Source organism: Pristiophorus japonicus, chromosome 8, assembly GCF_044704955.1.
Source record: "Pristiophorus japonicus isolate sPriJap1 chromosome 8, sPriJap1.hap1, whole genome shotgun sequence".
NCBI lineage: Eukaryota > Metazoa > Chordata > Chondrichthyes > Pristiophoridae > Pristiophorus > Pristiophorus japonicus.
The window spans coordinates 107,772,338-107,790,042 of NC_091984.1; the positions used below are offsets into that span (position 1 = coordinate 107,772,338).

Sequence of the window (17,705 nt, forward strand, 5' to 3'; positions counted from 1 at the left end):
AAATGTAGGTGTACACATCAAGGTTTTACTGTGATGCTGTATGCAGTCAAATAGTTTGTTGACACTTGCATATGAAAAATGCCTACTTTGGGTGAGCTACTACAGAGTTCTATCAGAGTTCATCCAGTGCCCACAAAGTCACAGCCCCAGAAATGATTTAATGCCTTCAGGAGGAAAGAGAAGAAGAATAAAGTTAATATCAATTTATATGAACAATAACCAAGTTATTTTGTTCTGATTAGTTGCCGAACACGTTCTTCTCCATGTTTATTTGACTGCTAAGATGCGATTTCACCTTGATCTATTCACAAGAAAAGGGATGTAATCCAGTCACCTTTGGAACACCCCCAAATAACGTTTCTTGTAATAGTTCTGCAGGGCTAAAGAATTTGCTTTTTCATGGCTCATACATAAACAATGTTCACTTGGTGATATACTGGAGGGTCACATCTGCCTGTGTATTCAGCAGACAAGGGTAGACAATGGCAAAATAAAAGCATCACCCATCAGGCACTGAAGCTATGTAGTAGTGAAACAATAGTTCACTAGATTGATTCCGAGGGTGAGAGGGTTGTCCGATGAGAAGAGATTGAGTAGATTGGGCCGATACTCTCTGGAGTTTAGAAGAATGAGAGATGATCTCATTGACAGGGTAGATGCTGAAAGATTATTTTGCCAGGCTGGAGAGTCGAGAACGAGGGGGCATAGTCTCTGGATAAGGGGTCAGCCATTTAAGACTGAGACGAGGAGGAATTTCTTCACTCAGAGGGTTGTGAATCTTTGGAATTCTCTACCCCAAATGCTGTGGATGCTGAGTCGCTGAGTATAGTTAAGGCTGAGATAGATTGATTTTTGGACTCGAGGGGAATCTAGGGATATGGAAATCAGGCAGGAAAGTGGTATTGAGGTCAAAGATTAAAATATGAGGTTATCCACTTTGGTAGGAAAAATAAAAAAGCAAATTATTATTTAAATGGAGATTACAAAATGCTGCGGTACAGAGGAATCTGGGGATTCTTGTACATGAAACACAAAAAGTTAGCATGCAGGTACAGCAAATAATTAGGAAGGCAAATGGAATGTAAGGGGGTTGGAATATAAAAGCAGGGAAGTCCTGCTACAGCTGTACAGGGCATTGGTGAGACCACACCTGGATATTGCGTACAGTTTTGCTCTACTTATTTAAAGAGGGATTGGAGGCAGTTCAGAGAAGCTTTATTAGGTTGCTTGTGAGATGAAGGGGTTGTCTTATGAAGAAAGGTTGAGCAGGTTGGGCCTATACTCATTGGTGTTTAGAAGAATGAGAGGTGATCTTATTGAAACATAAAAGATTCTGAGGGGGTAGATACAGAGAGGATGTTTCCCTCGTGGAGGAATCTAGAACTAGGGGACATAGTTTCAGAATAAGGGGTCGTCCATTTAAAGTGGAGATGAGGAGGAATTTCTTCTCTCAGAGAGTCGTGAATCTGTGGAATTCTCTACCCCAGAGAGCTTTGGAGGCAGGGTCACTGAATATATTTAAAGTGGAAATAGACAGATGTTTCAACGAATGGGGAGTCAAGGGTTATGGGGATCGGGCAGGGAAGTGGAATTGAGACCAAAATCAGATCAACAATGATGTTATTGAATGACGGAGCAGGCTCGGGTAGCCGTATGGCCTACTCCTGCCCCGAATTGTTATGCTCTTAAACATTTTTTTTACACCGTGAGTTGTAATCTGGAATGCATCGCCTAAAGAGGTGGTGGAAGCAGATTCAATATCACATTCAAATGAGAATTGGATAAATACTTGAAGGGAAACATTTACATGGCAGTGGGAATGAGCAGGGGAGTGAGATTAATTAAGAGCCGGCACAAGCATGATGGGCCGATGGCCTTCTTCTGTACTGTATCATTCTATGATTCTATAGCAAGATACGCTTTAGAGGAAATACATTAACTCTCATTTTTAAAGTATGACAAAGAGCAGGACAACAATTATTTCACTAAGTGGTGACACAATTCTAGTTTTTAATGTTAATTTTCATTTTGTTGTTGGAGCGTCGAGAGAGGCGGGAGTCGGCGAGAGGCAGCGGCCTGTAAAGGCTCAGCAGTCGGGCAGTCCGGGGAGCGTCGAGAGAGGCGGGAGTCGGCGAGAGGCAGCGGCCTGTAAAGGCTCAGCAGTCGGGCAGTCCGGGGAGCGTCGAGAGAGGCGGGAGTCAGCGAGAGGCAGTGGCCTATAAAGGCTCAGCAGTCGGGCAGTCCGGGGAGCGTCGAGAGAGGTGGGAGTCGGTGAGAGGCAGTGACCTATAAAGGCTCAGCAGTCGGGCAGTCCGGGGAGCGTCGAGAGAGGTGGGAGTCGGCGACAGGCAGCGGCCTGTAAAGGCTCAGCAGTCGGACAGTCCGGGGAGCGTCGAGAGAGGCGGGAGTCGGCGAGAGGCAGCGACCTATAAAGGCTCAGCAGTCGGACAGTCCGGGGAGAGAGGCGGGGCTTGTACAGCTCCAGCTGAGAGAGAACGCAAAAAAGAAGTAGAAAGAAATCAAAAGGCGACGTCACTGCCAAGGGGGTAAGTGATTGGCTGGTGATTGGTGAGTAGTTTTTCTTTTTCTTTTTTTATATCAGTGAGTAACTTTTAACACTGTTGTTGCCAATTTAAGTGTATCTAAGGGTTAAGTCATGGCAGGAGAGCTCGGTCACGTGATATGCTCCTCCTGTACTATGTGGGAACTCAGGGACGACACCAGTGTCCCTGACGACTACATCTGCGGGAAGTGTATACGCCTCTAGCTCCTGACGGACTGCGTTGCGGAGTTGGAGCTGAGGGTGGATTCACTCTGGAGCATCCACGATGCTGAGAATGACGTGAGTAGCACGTGTAGCGAGTTGGTCTTATCGCAGGTGAAGGGTCCACAGCCAGATAGGGAATGGAAGACCAGCAGGAAGAGCAGTGCAAGGAAGGTAGTGCAGGGGTCCCCTTGTGGTCATCCCCCTGCAAAACAGAGACCATGGTCCAGAACTTAAAGAAGGGTAACTTTGAAGGTATGAGGCGTGAATTGGCTAGGATAGATTGGCAAATGATACTTAAGGGGTTGACTGTGGATGGGCAATGGCAGACATTTAGAGACCGCATGGATGAACTACAACAATTGTACATTCCTGTCTGGCGTAAAAATAAAAAAGGGAAGGTGGCTCAACCGTGGCTATCAAGGGAAATCAGGGATAGTATTAAAGTGGCATACAAATTGGCCAGAAATAGCAGCGAACCCGGGGACTGGGAGAAATTTACAACTCAGCAGAGGAGGACAAAGGGTTTGATTAGGGCAGGGAAAATGGAGTAGGAGAAGAAGCTTGCAGGGAACATTAAGACGGATTGCAAAAGTTTCTATAGATATGTAAAGAGAAAAAGGTTAGTAAAGACAAACGTAGGTCCCCTGCAGTCAGAATCAGGGAAAGTCATAACGGGGAACAAAGAAATGGCAGACCAATTGAACAAGTACTTTGGTTCGGTATTCACTAAGGAGGACACAAACAACCTACCGGATATAAAAGGGGTCAGAGGGTCTAGTAAGGAGGAGGAACTGAGGGAAATCCTTATTAGTCGGGAAATTGTGTTGGGGAAATTGATGGGATTGAAGGCCGATAAATCCCCAGGGCCTGATGGACTGCATCCCAGAGTACTTAAGGAGGTGGCCTTGGAAATAGCAGATGCATTGACAGTCATTTTCCAACATTCCATTGACTCTGGATCAGTTCCTATCGAGTGGAGGGTAGCCAATGTAACCCCACTTTTTAAAAAAGGAGGGAGAGAAAACAGGGAATTATAGACCGGTCAGCCTGACCTCAGTGGTGGGTAAAATGATGGAATCAATTATTAAGGATGTCACAGCAGCGCATTTGGAAAGAGGTGACATGATAGATCCAAGTCAGCAAGGATTTGTGAAAGGGAAATCATGCTTGACAAATCTTCTGGAATTTTTTGAGGATGTTTCCAGTAGTGGACAAGGGAGAACCAGTTGATGTGGAATATTTGGACTTTCAGAAGGCTTTCGACAAGGTCCCACACAAGAGATTAATGTGCAAAGTTAAAGCACATGGGATTGGGGGTAGTGTGCTGACATGGATTGAGAACTGGTTGTCAGACAGGAAGCAAAGTGTAGGAGTAAATGGGGACTTTTCAGAATGGCAGGCAGTGACTAGTGGGGTACCGCAAGGTTCTGTGCTGGGGCCTCAGCTGTTTACATTGTACATTAATGATTTAGACGAGGGGATTAAATGTAGTATCTCCAAATTTGCTGATGACACTAAGTATGGTGGCAGTGTGAGCTGCGAGGAGGATGCTATGAGGCTGCAGAGTGACTTGGATAGGTTAGGTGAGTGGGCAAATGCATGGCAGATGAAGTATAATGTGGATAAATGTGAGGTTATCCACTTTGGTGGTAAAAACAGAGAGACAGACTATTATCTGAATGGTGACAGATTAGGAAAAGGGAAGGTGCAACGAGACCTGGGTGTCATGATACATCAGTCATTGAAGGTTGGCATGCAGGTGCAGCAGGCGGTTAAGAAAGCAAATGGCATGTTGGCCTTCATAGCGAGGGGATTTGAGTACAGGGACAGGGAGGTGTTGCTACAGTTGTATAGGGCCTTGCTGAGGCCACACCTGGAGTATTGTGTACAGCTTTGGTCTCCTAACTTGAGGAAGGACATTCTTGCTATTGAAGGAGTGCAGCGAAGGTTCACCAGACTGATTCCCGGGATGGCGGGACTGACCTATCAAGAAAGACTGGATCAACTGGGCTTGTATTCACTGGAGTTCAGAAGAATGAGAGGGGACCTCATTGAAACGTTTAAAATTCTGACGGGTTTAGACAGGTTGGATGCAGGAAGAATGTTCCCAATTTTGGGGAAGTCCAGAACCAGGGGTCACAGTCTAAGGATAAGGGGTAAGCCATTTAGGACCGAGATGAGGAGAAACTTCTTCACCTAGAGAGTGGTGAACCTGTGGAATTCTCTACCACAGAAAGTAGTTGAGGCCAATTCACTAAATATATTCAAAAAGGAGTTAGATGAAGTCCTTACTACTAGGGGGATCAAGGGGTATGGCGAGAAAGCAGGAATGGGGTACTGAATTTGCATGTTCAGCCATGAACTCATTGAATGGTGGTGCAGGCTAGAAGGGCCGAATGGCCGACTCCTGCACCTAGTTTCTATGTTTCGAACTGATGGATTTCCAAATGTATTGCAGTCATGAGGTCGTCATCGGATGAAGCAGGCCTTACAGAGCCATCAGTGGCTGGAGTGTGCAATTTCAGGAACAAATATCCCTACGTAGTTTTCCGTTTAAATGTTGGCATAGGAATTTATCATGGAAAAGTTGACACACGTGTGATAAAAATGACAACACAAAATAAGATTTTGTAGAAAGGAACTGATGTTTTAATATATTGTAGATTTATATTATACGGTTAATATTATTTATGTATTATTTCAACTTCGAATTTTTGTGTCCCAATTTTTCAGTAAAATTTAAGTTTTTAAACCAGTTTTTACTGTTCAAATTATTTCACGTTTTTTAAAAATTGAAATACATTTTGATTATTTGAATGTTTGCTTAGCTCTAACATTTGTGTCATTTTAATTTGTTGTACTTACTGTATTTTCACAACTACTTTTCAATTTCTGAAATACTTCTGGACTTTGTTTGCCCACCTACTTCCCACACTTCCTGGTCATAATGTGCAAAAACTCGAATCGAAAAGGCATTTCCTTTCAGAGATGAGTCTGCAGGATAAAAACACACTTTGCACGTCTGCGCCGGAGAGGGGCGGGGAGTTGCCGACAGCAATCTGCTTGGGACAGTCCGCCAACTGTGGTAGGCAGCGTGTCCGCGAGATGCGGCGCGTCATCGGAGCGGGATGAACCAATGAGCCAATAAGGCTGGGTCTGGGAGATTCGAACCAGCGAGGCGGGCGGTCGGAGCGATCGAGTGAACTGTGAGTGAGCGAGGGGGGTGGTTTCCCCCCCCCCCCACCCCCGGGCGGTGCGTGGGCTCCGGGCTGCTTGGCCGTTTGCTTCAGACCACCCCCCGCCCCCCCCCCCCCCCAGCCGTTCTCGCCTTTGTTTATGTTTTCTTTTTCTTCCTTCTTACCCGAGTTTCGGTTAGTGTCACCCTGTCTCTAAAGGCCGCTTCTTCTCCCAGTGTTATGATGCGGTGATATCTTTTACATTTCCTGTCCCCGTTCACTTGATTTTAAACAAAAAGGGCAATTTTAGATTTCTTCGAAACACACTAACGGTTAAAGCTGGCGTGCGGCTGTGAGTGTAATGGGGAGGGGTGGTGTGAATGGGAGGGGTGTTACTGTAATGAACATAAGAATTAGGAACAGGAGTAGGCCATCTAGCCCCTCGAGCCTGCTCCGCCATTCAACAAGATCATGGCTGATCTGGCTGTGGACTCAGCTCCACTTAACCGCCTGCTCCCCATAGCCCTTAATTCCCTTATTGGTTAAAAATCTATTTATCTGTGATTTGAATACATTCAATGAGCTAGCCTCAACTGCTTCCTTGGGCAGAGAATTCCACAGATTCACAACCCTCTGGGAGAAGAAATTCCTTCTCAACTTGGTTTTAAATTGTCTCCCCCGTATTTTGAGGCTGTGCCCCCTAGTTCTAGTCTCCCCGACCAGTGGAAACAACCTCTCTGCCTCTATCTTGTCTATCCCTTTCATTATTTTAAATGTTTCTATAAGATCACCCCTCATCCTTCTGAACTCCAACGAGTAAAGACCCAGTCTACTCCATCTATCATCATAAGGTAACCCCCTCATCTCCGGAATCAACCTAATGAATCGTCTCTGTACCCCATCCAAGGCTAGTATATCCATCCTGAAGTAAGGTGACCAAAACTGCACGCAGTACTCCAGATGCGGCCTCACCAATACCCTGTACAGTTGCAGCAGGACCTCCCTGCTTTTGTACTCCATCCCTCTTGCAATGAAGGCCAACATTCCATTTGCCTTCCTGATTACCTGCTGCACCTGCAAACTAACTTTTTGGGGGGCCATCAGCCGGTCCAGGCAGCGGGCGGTCAAGGGGGTCGTTCAGCCAGACTGCCTGCCTCTCTTCCGCGCATACATCCGGTCCAGGGTGTCCTTGGAGATGGAGCACGCGGTGTCCACCGGTACGCTCGCGGCCTTCCGCGAGAGGTGGGCACCGGAGGGACTGGAGTGCATCATCACGCCCGGCAACCAAATTTTAATTTGATTTTATGTTTTTAAGTTAATTTGTTTTAATTGCCGGTGCTTTTAGTGTCCCCCTCCCCTTTTATAGGGGGCACTTGGGGGAAAAAAAAAGGAAAAGGAAAAAAAAAAGCCTTGTAAATGGTTGGTGTTTCCCCCAGATCGGGGGGGGCACAGTTTAATGTTTTTTGTTTACTCCCAAAAAGAGTTTCATGCACAAGGACCCCCAGGTCCCTCTGCACCGCAGCATGTTGCAATTTCTCCCCATTCAAATAATATTCCCTTTTACTGTTTTTTTTTTTCAAGGTGGATGACCTCACATTTTCCGACATTGTATTCCATCTGCCAAACCTTTGCCCATTCGCTTAACCTATCTAAATCTCTTTTCAGCCTCTGTGTCCTCTACACAACCTGCTTTCCCACTAATCTTTGTGTCATCTTGCAAATTTTGTTACACTACACTCTGTCCCCTCTTCCAGGTCATCTATGTATATTGTAAACAGTTGTGGTCCCAGCACCGATTCCTGTGGCACACCGCTAACCACCGATTTCCAACCCGAAAAGGACCCATTTATTCCGACTCTCTGCTTTCTGTTAGCCAGCTAATTCTCGATCCATGCTAATACATTTCCTCTGACTCCACGTACCTTTATCTTCTGCAGTAACCTTTTGTGTGGCACCTTATCGAATGTCTTTTGGAAATCTAAATACACCGCATCCATCGGTACACCTCTATCCACCATGCTCGTTATATCCTCAAAGAATTCCAGTAAATTAGTTAAACATGATTTCCCCTTCATGAATCCATGTTGCGTCTGCTTGATTGCACTATTCCTATCTAGATGTCCCGCTATTTCTTCCTTAATGATAGCTTCAAGCATTTTCCCCACTACAGATGTTAAACTAACTGGCCTATAGTTACCTGCCTTTTGTCTGCCCCCCCTTTTTAAACAGAGGAGTTACATTAGCTGCTTTCCAATCCACTGGTACCTCCCCAGAGTCAAGAGAATTTTGGCAGATGATAACTAATGCATCTGCTATAACTTCCGCCATCTCTTTTAATACCCTGGGATGCATTTCATCCGGACCAGGGGACTTGTCTACCTTGAGTCCCATTAGCCTGTCCCTCACTACCCCGCTAGTGATAGTGATTATCTCAAGGTCCTCCCTTCCCACATTCCCGTGACCAGCAATTTTTGGCATGGTTTTTGTGTCTTCCACTGTGAAGACCGAAGCAAAATAATTGTTTAAGGTCTCAGCCATTTACACCTTTTCCATTATTAAATCCCCCTTCTCATCTTCTAACGGACCAACATTTACTTTAGTCACTCTTTTCCGTTTTATATATTGGTAAAAGCTTTTACTATCTGTTTTAATGTTTTGTGCAAGTTTACTTTTGTAATCTATCTTTCCTTTCTTTATTGCTTTCTTAGTCATTCTTTGCTGTCGTTTAAAATTTTCCCAATCTTCTATTTTCTCACTAACCTTGGCCATCTTATACGCATTGGTTTTTAATTTGATACTCTCTATTTCCTTGATTATCCACGGCTGGTTATCCCTTCTCTTACCGCCCTTCTTTTTCACTTGAATATATTTTTGTTGAGCACTATGAAAGAGCTCCTTAAAAGTCCTCCACTGTGCCTCAATTGTGCCACTGTTTAGTCTGTGTTCCCAGTCTACTTTAGCCAACTCTGCCCTCATCCCACTGTAGTCCCCTTTGTTTAAGCATAGTACGCTCGTTTGAGACACTACTTCCTCACCCTCAATCTGAATTACAAATTCAACCATACTGTGATCACTCATTCAGAGAGGATCTTTTACTTGGAGATCGTTTATTATTCCTGTCTCATTACACAGGACCAGATCTAAGATAGCTTGCTCCCTTGTAGGTTCTGTAACATATTGTTCTAAGAAACAATCCCGTATGCATTCTATGAATTCCTCCTCCAGGCTACCCCGTGCGATTTGATTTGACCAATCGATATGTCGGTTAAAATCCCCCATGATTACTGCCGTTCCTTTTTCACATGCCTCCATTATTCCCTTGATTATTGTCCGCCCCACCGTGAAGTTATTATTTGGGGGCCTATAAACTACGCCCACCAGTGACTCTTTCCCCTTAATATATCTAATCTCCACCCACAATGATTCAACATTTTGTTCATTAGAGCTAATATCATCTCTTACAACTGCCCTGATATCATCCTTTATTAACAGAGCTACCCCACCTCCTTTCCCTTCTTGTCTATCCTTATGAATCGTCAGATACCCCTGTATGTGTAATTCTCAGTCTCGGCCAGCCTGCAACCACGTTTCTGTAATGGCTACCAAATCATACCCATTTGTAATGATTTGTGCCGGCAACTCATTTACTTTATTTCGAATGCTGCGTGCGTTTAGGTAGAGTGTTTTAATACTAGTTTTTAAACCATGATTTTTAGATTTGACCCCTCCTGCAGCCCCTTTTATATTCATACATATTGTCCCTTCCTATCACCTTGTGGTTTACACTTATCCCAGTGCTACTTTGCTCTGTTGTCTCCTGCCTTTTGCATTCTTTCTTGGGGTCCTGTTCATCTGAGCTCTCACCCACTCTAACTATCTCAGAGCCCTCTCCTGGGTTCCGAATACTCCTCGCATTGAGGCACCGAGCTTTCAGGCTCGCCTTTTTATTACACTTTGACCCTTTAGAATTTTGCTGTACAGTGGCCCTTTTTGTTTTTTGCCTTGGGTTTCTCTGCCCTCCACTTTTACTCATCTCCTTTCTGTCTTTTGCTTCTGTCTCCATTTTGTTTCCCTCTGTCTACCTGCATTGGTTCCCATCCCCTTGCCATATTAGTTTAACTCTTCCCCAACAGCACTGGCAAACACTCCCCCTAGGACATTGGTTCCGGTCCTGCCTAGGTGCAGACCGTCTGGTTTGTACTGGTCCCACCTCCCCCAGAACTGGTTCCAATGCCTCAGGAATTTGAATCCCTCCCTGCTGCACCACTGCTCAAGCCACGTATTCATCTGGGCTATCTGACTAGCTCGTGGCACTGGTAGCAATCCTGAGATTACTGCTTTTGAGGTCCTTCTTTTCAAATGGGGTAGTGGGAGGGGTGTTAATGTAATGGGGCTGGTGGATGGGGTGTTAGTGTAATGGGGTGGTGGGAGGGGTGTTACTGTAATGGTGGTAGTGTGAGGGATGTTACTGTAATGGGGTGTGGGCGTGGGAGGGGTGTTACTGTAATGGAGGTGGTGGGAGTGGGAGGGGTATTACTGTAACGGGGTGGTGGGAGTGGGAGGGGTGTTACTGTAAGGGGGTGGTGGGAGGGGGTTGTTACTGCGATGGGGGTGGTTGGGGAGGGGGGTGTTACTGCGATGGGAGTGGTTGGGGAGGGGGGTGTTACTGCAATGGGGGTGGTTGGGGAGGTGGTGTGTTTGTGTTACTGCGATGGGGGTGGTGGGGGGTGTGTTACTGTGATGGGGAACTAGCTGTTTGCTTGGTCTTAGCGCCCGGTGGGTTACTTTCCCCCTTTCTCCTGTCAGGGAGATGGATTTTGCACCTTGGAGAGTCAGTATTATCTTTGTTCAAGCATCCACAGACTGTACTTCAGCTCCTCAAACTCTCTTGCCTCTCTTGTCCCACACCATATTTAGCTCACCAATCACTCCTGTCCTCACTGATTTGCTCCTGATTCCACCCCCTCCCCCCTCCTCCCTCCAAACACCTTGTTTAAAATTCTAATCATCATGTTGGAATCACTTTCTGTCCGATCCCCATCTCGGGGGCGAAGGGAGTGGGGTTGCACAAGAGACCAGAGTTGGAGGAGCGCTGAGTTCTTGGTGGGTTGTAGAGCTGGAGGATATTGCAGAGATAGGATGGGTTGAGACCATGAAAGGATTTCAACACCAGGATGAGAATTTTAAATTTGAGGTGTCGGGGACCAATGAAGGTCAGTGAGTACAGGCTGATGGGTGAGCACAATATGATGTGGGATGGGATACAGGTAACAGCTTGGTATGTGCTGAGGTTTATGGAAGGTGGAGAATGGGAGACCGACCAGGAGAGGATTGGAATAGTTGAGTGTAAAGGTGACCAAAGCATGGATGAATGTTTTTGATGGCAGATGGGTAGAAGTGGGTGTCATTGGAGGTGGAAGTAAGCAGTTTTTTTTTTGTGAAGAGGCTATGGTATCCGAGACTTAGCTCGGTGTTAAAATATGATGCCGAGGTTGTGAACAGTCTGGTTCAACGTGAGAGAGGTTGTGGGATGGAATCGATGGCAAGGGTATGGAGAATTTGGTTCTTCCAGTGATTAATTGGAGCAACTTGCAGTTCTTCTGTGACTGGATGTTGAGCAAGCAGTCCAACAACACAGACAGTGGGGGGTTGAGAGAGGTGGTGGAGAGGCAGAGCTGGAAGTTATCAGTCTGTGTGTGGAATCTGACGACATGATTTTGGATGTTACCAAGGAGTAGCATGTAGGTAAGGAATTGGGACAGACTGAGGATGGGTCCTTGGGGAGTACAGAAGCAATAGTAAAGTGGTAGGAAAAGAAGTCATTGCTGGAGATACTATGGCTACGATTGGATAGGTGTGATATATTCACAGAGCACAATACACCCAGCTTCTAACATGGCAGGCAGCTCTCTTGGAAGCTTCCGGAACATGTCTGGTTCAGTTTATTATTAACTCTGTAGTTGCAGTCCACAATACGACCACATCCACAGTGTGGAGCTACAAATATTACAAGCTTACAGACATTACTCCCTCCTTAATGAAGAAGTTATTAGAACAAACATCATACATAACTTTCATTTTTATACATAACACAGGATATAGGGCCCAAGTTTCCACAGGATAAAAAACGGGCGCCCCTCCGAGCTGGGCGCCGTTTTTCGCGCCTAAAACAGCGCCAGAAAAAAAAACACGCTATTCTCGAGCGCTCTGCAGCTCCTTGTCTGTTTGGCGCGGCGCCCAGGGGGGGCGGAGCCTACACTCGCGCCGATTTTGTAAGTGGGAGGGGGCGGGTACTATTTAAATTAGTTTTTTTTCCTGCCGGCAACGCTGCGCGTGCGCGTTGGAGCGTTCGCGCATGCTCAGTGTGAAAAAAACATTGGCACTCGGCCATTTTTATAGTTCTTTGCAGCTGTTTAATTTTTGAACATTTTTTAATAAAACCACATTGCCATCAGCACTGAGGCTTCCCTTCTCACTGTCTCCTTCCCCTCCCTCCCCTCCACGGCAACAAACGGCTGTCTCCTTCCCCTCCCTCCCCTGCGCGGCAACAAGCCGCTGTCTCCTTCCCCTCCCTCCCCTGCGCGGCAACAAGCCGCTGTCTCCTTCCCCTCCCTCCCCTGCGCGGCAACAAGCCGCTGTCTCCTTCCCCTCCCTCCCCTGCGCGGCAACAAGCCGCTGTCTCCATCCCCTCCCTCCCCTGCGCGGCAACAAGCCGCTGTCTCCTTCCCCTCCCTCCCCTGCGCGGCAACAAGCCGCTGTCTCCTTCCCCTCCCTCCCCTGCGCGGCAACAAGCCGCTGTCTCCTTCCCCTCCCTCCCCTGCGCGGCAACAAGCCGCTGTCTCCTTCCCCTCCCTCCCCTGCGCGGCAACAAGCCGCTGTCTCCTTCCCCTCCCTCCCCTGCGCGGCAACAAGCCGCTGTCTCCTTCCCCTCCCTCCCCTGCGCGGCAACAAGCCGCTGTCTCCTTCCCCTCCCTCCCCTGCGCGGCAACAAGCCGCTGTCTCCTTCCCCTCCCTCCCCTGCGCGGCAACAAGCCGCTGTCTCCTTCCCCTCCCTCCCCTGCGCGGCAACAAGCCGCTGTCTCCTTCCCCTCCCTTCCCTGCGTGGCAACAAGCCGCTGTCTCCTTCCCCTCCCTCCCCTCCCTGCACGGCAACAAGCCGCTGTCTCCTTCCCCTCCCTCCCCTGCGCGGCAACAAGCCGCTGTCTCCTTCCTCTCCCTCCCCTGCGCGGCAACAAACGGCGGTTTCCTTCAAACGATGGCTGAAGCACTTTCACACAGGTAGGAAGATGGTTTATTTAATCTTTTCTTTGCTTATAACTGTTTATTCAGGTTGGATTTATTTGTATAATATTTGTAGAAGTATAAATAAGGATTGATTGTAGAATTTAATGACTTCCCCTCGCCCCCCCACCACCTCGTTCTGGACGCCTAATTTGTAACCTGCGCCTGATTTTTTTAATGTGTAGAACAGGTTTTTTCAGTTCGACAAAAATCTTCACTTGCTCCATTCTACTTTAGTTTGGAGTACGTTTTCACTGGAAACTTTGAAATCAGGCGTCAGTGGCCGGACACGCCCCCTTTTTGAAGAAAAAATTCTGTTCTAAAGTAGAACTGTTCTACCTCACTAGAACTGCAGAAAAAAAAATGTGGAGAATTGCGATTTCTAAGATAGTCCGTTCTCCACTAGTTGCTCCTAAAAATCAGGCGCAAATCATGTGGAAACTTGGGCTCATAGACTTATTTTTGTTCCATATTTACAAATTTAACTTTGCCACTGGTTTTCTGTTTCGAAGAGAATACCTTCGCTCTCGAACAGAACCTTCCAAACATGATGTCCAATCTAAACTCATTCGAGGCTCATCCTGAGGAACGATTTTCTACATGGAATTTCCTTGATTTTCATTTGAACTCACACTCTCTAACTTCAGGCTCTTTGTTTTCCTGACTCGGACTCAGATGTTCATTCTGATTCTCTCCTGGATTTGTTTCCGGTACATTGGATTGAGGATTTGTTACTGGTATATCAAAACTATCTGATGAGTCAGAAATAATTGAATCATTCCCACCTTCAACTCCATACATGTCTGAAGGTAAAATATGAACAAACCTAACCTGTCCATTATCAAACATCTTTACCAAATATGTGCGAGGACCACATATCTTCACCACTCTTCCTAGTAACCACTTTAACCATTTATGGTGATAGTTCTTCACTCTCACCTTCTGGTTTAATTTCACACTTCTCTCTTTTACTCTACCTCTATCATGATTCTCTTTTTGTCTTAATTGTGTCACTTCTACGGATTGTGCCAAATTTGGTTTTAACAACGAGAATCTGGTTCGTGGCTGTCGTTTGAGAAACAACTCTGCTGGTCTTCTACCAGTAGTTGTATGAGGAGTATTACGATACGTGATCAAAAAATTAGCCAATTTGTGATCCAATGTCAACTGTCGTTTCATTGGATTTGGATCTAACATTTGTTTTATGAAGGCACATTTTACAGTGTGCTCTGCTGCACCATTCGAGGCAGGATGGTATGATGGAACCTTGGTATGTTTCACACCATTTTTGCTCGTGAATTGTGCAAATTCTTCTGAACGAAATTGTGGTCCATTATGCGAAACAATTTCCTCAGGGAGGCCAAATGAAGAAAATAGTCTTCGTAAAATGTCCAATGTTTTACTTGTTATTTTCCACATTGGGAACACCTCAACCCACTTCGAATAGCTATCAATCACAATGAACAATTGTTATCCTTCTAATTCGTCAAAATCAATATGTAGCCTTTTCCACATCCTGGGAGGCCATTTCCATGGCTGCAATGGTACTGATGGTGGTTGCTTGCTCACTGATTGACATGTCGTACACTGACTCACGATGTACTCTATATCTTTATCAAGACCTGGCCACCATAAATAACTGCGTGCAAAACTCTTGGTCAAGCACATTCCCAGGTGCTGGTCATGGAGGTCTCAATAATTTGGACCTAAATTTATTTGGTATAACCACTCTTGCACCCCACATGATACAATCTTTATCGACTGATAATTCATTCCTATGAATGAAGAATGGATGAATATCTTTGTCTGTTACCTGGTTTAGCCATCCATTTGCAATATACTCATACACCTTTGACATCACTGGGTCACGTTCATCAGTGTATGAAAAATAAAACACTTCTTCCCTATCAGGTGTAACTAGTGATGGGGAAGGCAATCTAGACATTGCACCAGCATTACTGTGATCAGCTGATCGTCTGTATTCAATATCATATGTATCTGCTGACAAAATCAAAGCCCATCTCTGCATTCGGGCTGCAGCTAATATTGGAACTGGGGACTTTGGATGGAGGATTGCTGTTAGGGGCTTATGGTCCGTACGATGGTAAACTTGCGACCATACAAGCATTTGTGAAACTTCTTGACTCCAAAAATTAATGCCAAAGCTTCCCTTTCAATTTGCGCATAATTACGCTCACTGGCACGGAGAGTGAATGAAGCAAAAGCAATTGGTGTCTCCTCCCCACTACGTGATACATGAGAGATCACTGCCCTAACTCCATACGGAGAGGCATCACATGCTAGCTTAATCTCCTTAGATATGTCATAATGAACTAACGTGGTGCTCTCAACTAATTTGCTTTTACACTCCTTGAATGCTGTATTGCATTCTTTTGACCACTTCCAATGGACCTGTTTTTTTTTTTCAAGAGTTCATTCAGTGGATGTAATACTGTAGCCAAATTTGGTAGGAACTTCCCATAATAGTTCAAAAGACCCAAAAATGAATGAAGTTCAGTGACATTCCTGGGTGTGGGTGCATTTCTAATTGCATCCAATTTTTCCATGGTTGGATGTAACCCATCTTTGTCTACTCTGTACCCTAAGTACTCCACTGAGTTTTTAAATAACTCACACTTATGAGCAGACACTCGTACTCTGTGCTTCTCGAGCCATTTGAGGACTTCATTCAATATCTTGTTATGAATTTGCCTATTTGGTGCTGAAATTAATATGTCATCCAAATAACATACTACCCCTTCAATACCTTGCAAAATCTGGTTCATTAGCCCTTGGAATATGGCAGGGGCAGAAGACACTCCAAACGGTAGCCTATTAAATTGATACAGGCCTAGATGAGTATATATAGTCGAACATGACTTGGACTCCTCATCTAGTTCAAGCTGTAAGTAGACATTCGTAAGATCCAGTTTTGAGAAGATCTGACCACCTGTCAGTGTTGTGAACAAATCTTCTATATTCGGCAATGTATTGGGGACATTACCCTCTGGAACCTGGTTTACGGTGACATAATCACCACACAAGCTTACCTTACCATCAGACTTGGGTACAACAACAATGGGTGTAGCCCAATTACATCGATTTATCTGACAAATAATGTTCTCAGTCTCTAGTCTTTTGAGCTCTTGCTCAACTTTCTCCTTGAGTGCATATGGTACGGAACGTGGCTTGTAGTGAACCGATCTAGCGTCCTTCTGTGCCCTGACACTCAGCTTGAAGCCTTGGATCGGACTGCCCGATGAGAATGACGTGAGTAGCACGTGTAGCGAGTTGGTCGTACCGCAGGGAAAGGGTCCACAGCCAGATAGGGAATGGAAGACCAGCAGGAAGAGCAGTGCAAGGAAGGTAGTGCAGGGGTCCCCTTGTGGTCATCCCCCTGCAAAACAGATACACTGCTTTGGGTACTGTTGGGGGGGATGACTCATCAGGGGAGGGCAGCAGCAGCCAAGTTCATGGCACCGTGGCTGTCTCTGTTGCACAGGAGGGCAGGAAAAAGAATGGGAGAGCGATAGTGATAGGGGATTCAATTGTAAGGGGAATAGATAGGCGTTTCTGCAGCCGCAACCGAGACTCCAGGATGGTATGTTGCCTCCCTGGTGCAAGGGTCAAGGATGTCTCGGAGCGGGTGCAGGACATTCTAAAAAGGGAGGGAGAACAGCCAGTTGTCGTGGTGCACATTGGTACCAACGACATAGGTTTAAAAAAAGGGATGAGGTCCTACGAAACGAATTTAAGGAGCTAGGAGCTAAATTAAAAAGTAGGACCTCAAAAGTAGTAATCTCGGGATTGCTACCAGTGCCACATGCTAGTCAGAGTAGGAATCGCAGGATAGCGCAGATGAATACTTGGCTTGAGCAGTGGTGCAGCAGGGAGGGATTCAAATTCCTGGGGCATTGGAACCGGTTCTGGGGGAGGCGGGACCAGTACAAACCGGACGGTCTGCACCTGGGCAGGACCGGAACCAATGTCCGAGGGGGAGTGTTTGCTAGTGCTGTTGGGGAGGAGTTAAACTAATATGGGGGATGGGAACCAATTCAGGGAGACAGAGGGAAACAAAAAGGAGACAAAAGCAAAAGACAAAGGAGATGAGGAAAAGTGGAGGGCAGAGAAACCCAAGGCAAAGAACAAAAAGGACGAAGGGTGTTAAAAAAACAAGCCTGAAGGTTTTGTGTCTTAATGCAAGGAGTATCCGTAATAAGGTGGATGAATTAACTGTGCAAATAGATGTTAACAAATATGATGTGATTGGGATTACAGAGATGTGGCTCCAGGATGATCAGGACTGGGAACTTAACATCCGGGGGTATTCAACATTCAGGAAGGTTAGAAGAAAAGGAGGTGGGGTAGCATTGCTGGTTAAGGAGGAGATTAATGCAATAGTTAGGAAGGACATTAGCTTGGATGATGTGGAATCTATATGGGTAGAGCTGCAGAACACCAAAGGGCAAAAAACGTTAGTG

General features: G+C 45.9%; 1 protein-coding gene across 2 annotated transcripts in view; it reads left to right on the top strand.

Moving 5' to 3' along the window:
* The first annotated feature begins 5,893 nt into the window (after positions 1–5,893).
* Positions 5,894–17,705, top strand: part of kif14 (kinesin family member 14) — a 167,089-nt gene continuing 155,277 nt past the window's right edge. Inside the window, exon 1 of one of the 2 annotated variants that reach the window (XM_070887287.1) lies at positions 5,894–5,973. The gene's annotated coding sequence lies outside the window, so the exon portion shown is untranslated. Of the gene's footprint in view, positions 5,974–13,141; positions 13,222–17,705 lie in introns of those variants that run through there. The other variant, XM_070887288.1, reaches the window with a different exon arrangement.